The sequence below is a fragment of the Galeopterus variegatus genome, unplaced genomic scaffold, assembly GCF_000696425.1.
Source record: "Galeopterus variegatus unplaced genomic scaffold, G_variegatus-3.0.2 Scaffold106, whole genome shotgun sequence".
NCBI lineage: Eukaryota > Metazoa > Chordata > Mammalia > Dermoptera > Cynocephalidae > Galeopterus > Galeopterus variegatus.
This window is the reverse complement of record NW_007726217.1, coordinates 1,257,225-1,263,831: the sequence shown is the minus strand read 5'-3', so window position 1 is coordinate 1,263,831 and position 6,607 is coordinate 1,257,225. Positions and strand designations below refer to the sequence as shown.

Genomic DNA, 6,607 nt, shown 5'->3' with positions numbered 1-6,607 from the left:
CCTTACCGGTCATCTTTTAAAAAAAAAAAAAAAAAAAAAAAAAACTACAAAAGCCAAGAAGGTGGTACAGCAACTCCTTGACAGCTAAGTAGTAAGAACTTAAGAGTATACAAAGCAAGGATTTGTAAAAGATCATTTTATCATGCCTGAAACAAGAATTTCTTACATTAAAAATTTTACCCAGTACTTTTTTTCTATTGAGCAACCCCACTCTGGCATCTGACCAACTTCCTCAATCTCCTTCATTTTTGTTTGTTTGTTTGTTTGTTTTCTTCCTTTTTGTCTTTTTTACTGACCGGTAACAGGATCACAACCCTCGGTGTCGCACCCGTACCGGGGACCAGCAATGGGATCGCAACCCTCGGTGTTGCGCCCGCACCACGCTCAGCCAGTGAGCAGGAACCGGTCTCCACATGGGATCCGAACCCTCGGCGGGAGCGCCGCCGCACTCCCAAGCGGCGCACTCTCCAGTGCGCCACCGGGCCAGCCCCATTTTTGTTTTTTTTTAAAGATGACCGGTAGGGACGATCCCATGGTGCACTCGGGAGAGTGCGGCGCTGGGAGAGCAGCGGCGCTCCCACCGCGGATTCAGATCCTATATAGGAATGGCCGGTTCACTGGTTCGCTCACTGGCTGAGCGCGGTGCAGCTGGCCGGTCACAAAAAAGACCAAAAAAAAAAAAAAAAAGATGACTGGTAAGGGGGTCTTAACCCTTGATTTGGTGTTGTCAGCACCATGCTCACCCAGTGAGCTAACCGGCCATCCCTATATGGGATCCGAACCCATGGCCTTGGTGTTATCAGCACCACACTCCCCCAAGTCAGCCACAGGCTGGCTCTCAATCTCCTTCGTTTAAAAAAGTTTTTTCTGATACCCCATAGTCTGGAAGCCAAAGGTATTATTCAAGACTTTAGATAAGCTGGGACCACCTTCTGGGAAGCCCTGACGTAATGGAGCTTGCAAGTAAAGTCCTGGGTAACTTTAGAAAAACAATCTCACCTCTATGAATTCTTTTATCAATCCTTTATTTATCCTACCCTTTCTACTAAAATAGAGAAGAAAATTATTAATCTCTCAAAAAAAAAAAAAAAAAACACACACGGAATTACTGAAAGCAAAGCTATGAATTTCACAGATATATATTATCAAAAAAACAAAACAAAAAAAACCCTTTGGTTCTTATGTCTGAGGACAAGAGCCAAAACTCTTGTAATTAGACATTCAACAACTGCCTTTTGCTTGACCTTCTCATATCTTGTGAGACAGGCCAAGCTATGCAGTTACAACTTTCCAGATGCTACAAACCAAACCCAAATGAGAATGAAAATGAGGACACTGCATACGTGTCAGCTAAAAAAGGCATGGGCAGGGTCAGATCAATGCCTTTATGCTTTATAAAAGTCCTCGAGTTTCTTTGTTTTGGAAACAAAATCATTCAATGTTTTGGGTCTTACCCCGCTCTTCGGGTAAAACCCTGCTTCACTTCCCTCTTCCAAAGTTACCTAAAACCTCCTATTTCAAAAAGAAACAAAGGAGAGAAATAAGGCACCAACACAGAAAAAAATTTTAAATACTGATGTAACATTAAGACAGCAAAATGACTTTGAATGGGTGTAATAGAGACCTCTGTCATATTATCCAGAACACAGAAAGCAAATTAAAATGCCTACAACAGACAAATAATATAAAGGTGTGAAATAAATACGAACTGACATTCTGGCTCCATGTCAGGGACACATTTCAGGCTGTGGTGCAGTCTGTTGCAAACTGTAAAGGATTTGTCCCAACTATAAAAAGTGGCTGCTGCAAAGCAGAAACACAGGTCCATGGCTGCCAGATCTGATTTTTCAAGAGCAGCCTGACTCCAAATTTTTATAAGAACTCTCCCTGTTTTTAAATGTTGACAACTAACTCAAATTTACAATACCATGTGAGCCAAACAAATACTTCTGCAGATTGGATTTAGTCCATGATCCTTCAGTTTTCAACCTTCACCATAAAAATAAAAATACATGGTTCTTTCAGTAGTAGAACTCTAAGGCAGAAAGCACACTCTATTATGCTTCTAATAAAACACTATCATCTGTAAATACACTACAAAAAACATCAATGTACATCTGAGACCCCCAGTTGTTGAAGGAAAACAAGAAGAAAATCATCTTACTCTTTACACACTAAGGTGCTCCATTTCTGCCACTAAAATATGAACCATGAACAAAACCCAATGTAAGAAAGCATTAGGAAATGGATTTTTGTGAAACTGGGCTAAGTTTCAGCTTCCTCACTATGAACATAATCAGCCTCTATCTTCTAGACAAAAAGAAACTAAAAGATGATTTCTAAGGCACAGCATCTAAGCTCAATGTCCCCCTCCCACAAAAAAAAAAAAAAAAGTTCCCTTTAAAGGCTAAGATAGGGCCGGCCCGTGGCTCACTCGGGAGAGTGTGGTGCTGATAACACCAAGGCCCCGGGTTCAGATCCCATATAGGGATGGCCGGTTGGCTCACTGACTGAGCGTGGTGTTGACAACACCAAGTCAAGGGTTAAGATCCCCTTACCGGTCATCTTTTTTAAAAAAAAAAAAAAAAGATAAAGGCTAAGATAGTCTGGGCTGGCCCAGTGGCTCACTCGGGGGAGTGCAGCACTGGTAGCACAGAGGCTGCGAGTTCAGATCCTATATAGGGATGGCGGTGCCGGTGCGCTCACTGGCTGAGCGTGGTGCTGACAACACCGTGCTGAGGTTTTCGATCCCCTTACCGATCAAAAAACAAACAAAAAAGGCTAAGATAGTCAATCCTTTAGCAACGGTACCCATGTCTCTTACTGCCCAGGTAAACCTCGGATTACTTTTTATGGGTTATAAACCTGCATTACAAGGTCTAGGGCAGTGTTTCTTAAACTTTTTTGAGACTAATAAATATGGCAGAATGTGAAGACCTTTTGAGAAAATGCATCCCCTCACAAAAATTTTGAAGAGTTCACGGCCCCATGAAGTCCACAGACCATAGATTAAGAATGTCCTCCAGTATTGAAAAAAAAAAAGTCCTGTTCTAGAGAGTATTAAACTTACTTAATCTCCAAACACTCTGCTTATTCCCAGTGCTACATTTCTATCCCATCACTCTACGTCAGGTAACTACCATAGCCAGAATAGCCTCTTAATTGATATCCCACAATCCATTTTAACACCTCTGCAAAAGTGATTTTAAAATATAGATGACACCCCCAATCTAATTCATAAATTCTCTTCCTTCCTTCCTTTGTTTCACTGAAGTAACTGAATATTTGTTGTAAATAATAATATATACAAATAAGATGGCAGCCCCACCCACCCATCAGAACCCTTCGGTGGCTTCCTTAAACAACCTTAGCTCTCCAACTCATCTTTAACCACTCTCAGCATACTCAGCCTCCTTTCATTTCTGCAAGTACACTAAATTCTTCCTATCTTCCAGTTTGGGCACTTGCTGTTTCCTCTACCTGGATGTTCTCTCCTTGACACCCTACAAAATTGGCTCCTCACTCTCCCCAAAAAGAACTTCTCTGACCACCTTTAGGTCTCCCCCTTTTTAAAGTCTATCAGAATCCCCTGCTTGATATCACTTCACCTTTCTCAGTTTATAACTTATTTACTTACCTTTTGTGTTTTCCCCCATTATCCTTTAACTTCCCAGAAGATAAGAGCTCATGTCTCACACCCCCTGTACTCACAGGGCCTAGTAGAAGGGCTGGTAAGTGGTAGGCTCTCAGGCACTATTTGTTTAGTCAATCACCAATCAGAGTCAAATAGTGAACCTATCTTGAATGAGTTTATAGAATGAGTGTGCGTGAAGCAATCAATTGAAATCTAGTATTTGAGAGCACAGCATTAACCACACTTCCTTCAATTAAGGATGTCACTATGCCCAAGAGAAACAGGCTATAGATTCCCTAAGATTCTTAGTGTTTAGAACTATCCATTCAGACATTACTCTTTTGTGATTTCCCCATGCTGTGTCCCCTTTCCCAGCATGTTAAATAAAAATTTTTAAACCTTTTCGGGGGGGGGACAAACCTATCCATTCTAAAAATAAAAGAAAATCCTATGCCTTCATGCTCTCCCAGTTAGCCTCATCACTACCCATCTGTGCTAATCTCGGAAGTACTTCAAGCTTCCTCCCTCCAATTTCTCAAAAGAAAAGAGATCTTTTTGTAATCCATAATTCCACTGCCTAAACAAATTCAAAAGTACCCGTACTTGGTATTAAAGAAATACGGCGGGGGGCCGGCCTGTGGCTCACTCGGGAGAGTGTGGTGCTGATAACACCAAGGCCACGGGTTCGGATCCCATATAGGGATGGCCGGTTGCTCACTGGGTGAGCGTGGTGCTGACAACACCAAGTCAAGGGTTAAGATCCCCTTACCGGTCATCTTTAAAAAAAAAAAAAAGAAAGAAAGAAATACGGCGGGGGCCGCGGCCGGTTAGCTCAGCTGATTAGAGCATGGTGCTGATAGCACCAAGGTCCAGGATTCAACCCTTGTACCTGCTAGCCGCCAAAAAAAAAAAACCCCAAAAGCCAAAAACGGCTGGCTAACTACCCACCACCGCTGCTAAAACTAGACTGTACCTAGTCTGGAAACTAAAAACATCAATCTCCAAAACTGGAGATCTTTTCGCTGGCACTAAAAGGTTTGAAAAACAATGAAATGAAATTATACTGGATAAAGGTTTTTAATTACTGTTTCTTATAGAAACATCTTACAGCTCTTTTACAAAATGCAATGATGCCCAAAGGCTGTAGTAAAACTTGTTTCTGATATTGCTAAAGTGTGAACACAAGTTCGCAAAATACATCTTCCAGCAAAGGACAAACTGAGCCCAATTTGCCCCACAAGTTGTTCATGGCAGCAGACGTTCTGGGCTCTTTAATAGGCTTTTATATAATAATACACACATGAAGCTTTCTAGATAACAGGACAGACTACAACACACGGCATTTCCACGAAAAAAAAAACGATGGTGTCATACATACCTTTCCACTCTGGGCCACAATCTACAAATTCTGTAAATGATGATAGAAATAATAGTGACTACCTGGTTTTTAGTTCATTTCATTTAGTATCCACAATAATCCTACAAAGTGCCCACTGTTATTTACTGCTATTTTAGAGATAAGAAAACTGCGACACCTAGAAGTGAAGACTCTTAACCTAAAATCAAAAGCTAGCAGAGCCAAGTTTTGAACCCAGGCAGACTGGCTCCAGGATCCTTCTGTTATCATGCCACCAGAAGCTTCAATGGCTCTCTCCCGCCAGGCCCTACACTCTCAGAGGCTTTCCCTTCGATCCAATTAAAAGCCTCCCCGTTAAACACTGTATTCCCAATGATGGCTTCCAACTTCTGGACAACAGCGCTGCTCGCCAGCTTCTGCCGCCATGCTCCACCCCTAAGATTTAGAAGGATAAAGAAAACCGCTGGAAAAAGTTGCTTAGGTACTAAGAGAAGCAAAGGAAATCGCCTCATATAAGCAGAACACACGCCTATTACCACTGGAATGCAAGTCGGCTAACCTCCACCCTAAAAAAAAAAGTGGAAACACTATGATTCCCACAGAAGATAAATTTGAATTATGCGTCTTTTGGTCACAAGGCAGAAAAGAACGGAAGAGGTATTAACATTTACTGAGTGCCAGCCACATGCACCCTAGAAGACAGAACCAGGCCAAAAGAGACGGGGGGGTAAAATTAATCATCCAATTTCAGTGTGATCAAAATGCCTGTAAATTGATGGACATAAAAATAGAATATTTTATTTTTAATAAGCAAAGAAATAGTAATACAATCATAATTTGGTCAGCTAAAAACCAAATACTATTATAATGAAACAAAACTTCAAACTAAAAAGTACCTTTCAACCAAGTGTCTCAATACAATTTTCCATCTTGACATAAAGGGGGGGGGGGGGGGGGCGGCACTCAAGAGTTCCGGGAAAAGGAGAAATCCAAATACCGGGACTCGTAAGACCAACGGGGCTGGAGGAAGGAGAGAGGCCTCCCCCTGGCAAACTGCAAGGAGAAGAAAGGAGTGCAGGAGCTGCTCGCGAGAGAAGGCGGCCCAGCGCCTCCAAAGCTAGGCCGGAGCGAGGGGAAGCCCTGAAGGGCGGGGAGAGGGAGGAGCCGGAGAGAGCGGGGCCAGCTCAGAAGAGGCCCGGGTGTAAGCGCGGGGAGCGGCCCCGCACCAGGCCTTCCCCGGGACCCTGAGCCAGCCGCCACGAAGAAAAGATAAAAGATAAAACGACTGGAACCGGTCGAGCTGCCCCAACTCCCATCAGAAGCGCTCGCTCACCTGGGCCCACCGCAGCAATCTCAGGCGCAGCCTCGCAACGGCACAACCGGCCCGATCTCGCCCGCGCCCGACAGCGCGCCCCGCGTCCCCGCTCTCCCAAGATGGTGACGGCAGCGTCGCCCCGCTGCCTCCTGGGAAATGTAGTCCTAAGCCCGCCTCTCCTTGTTGACTCGGCGGTCTTCTGAACTACGTTTCCCACAAGATAAGGCGAGCGTTGGGCCCGCCGCTTTGCGTCACGCGTCGGGTTGTTGGCCGTCACGTGGCTTGCTCCGTTCCATCCCCT

The 6,607-nt window shown here is 43.8% G+C and overlaps 1 protein-coding gene across 2 annotated transcripts in view; it reads right to left on the bottom strand.

The window, feature by feature from the left end:
* Positions 1-6,406, bottom strand: part of THRAP3 (thyroid hormone receptor associated protein 3) — a 71,260-nt gene extending 64,854 nt beyond the window's left edge. Inside the window, exons 1-2 of one of the 2 annotated variants that reach the window (XM_008585573.1) lie at positions 6,325-6,342; positions 5,013-5,042 (exon numbers count right to left, since the gene is read on the bottom strand). The gene's annotated coding sequence lies outside the window, so the exon portion shown is untranslated. Of the gene's footprint in view, positions 1-5,012; positions 5,043-6,324 lie in introns of both variants that reach the window. The other variant, XM_008585565.1, reaches the window with a different exon arrangement.
* Between the last annotated feature and the right edge of the window lie 201 nt (positions 6,407-6,607).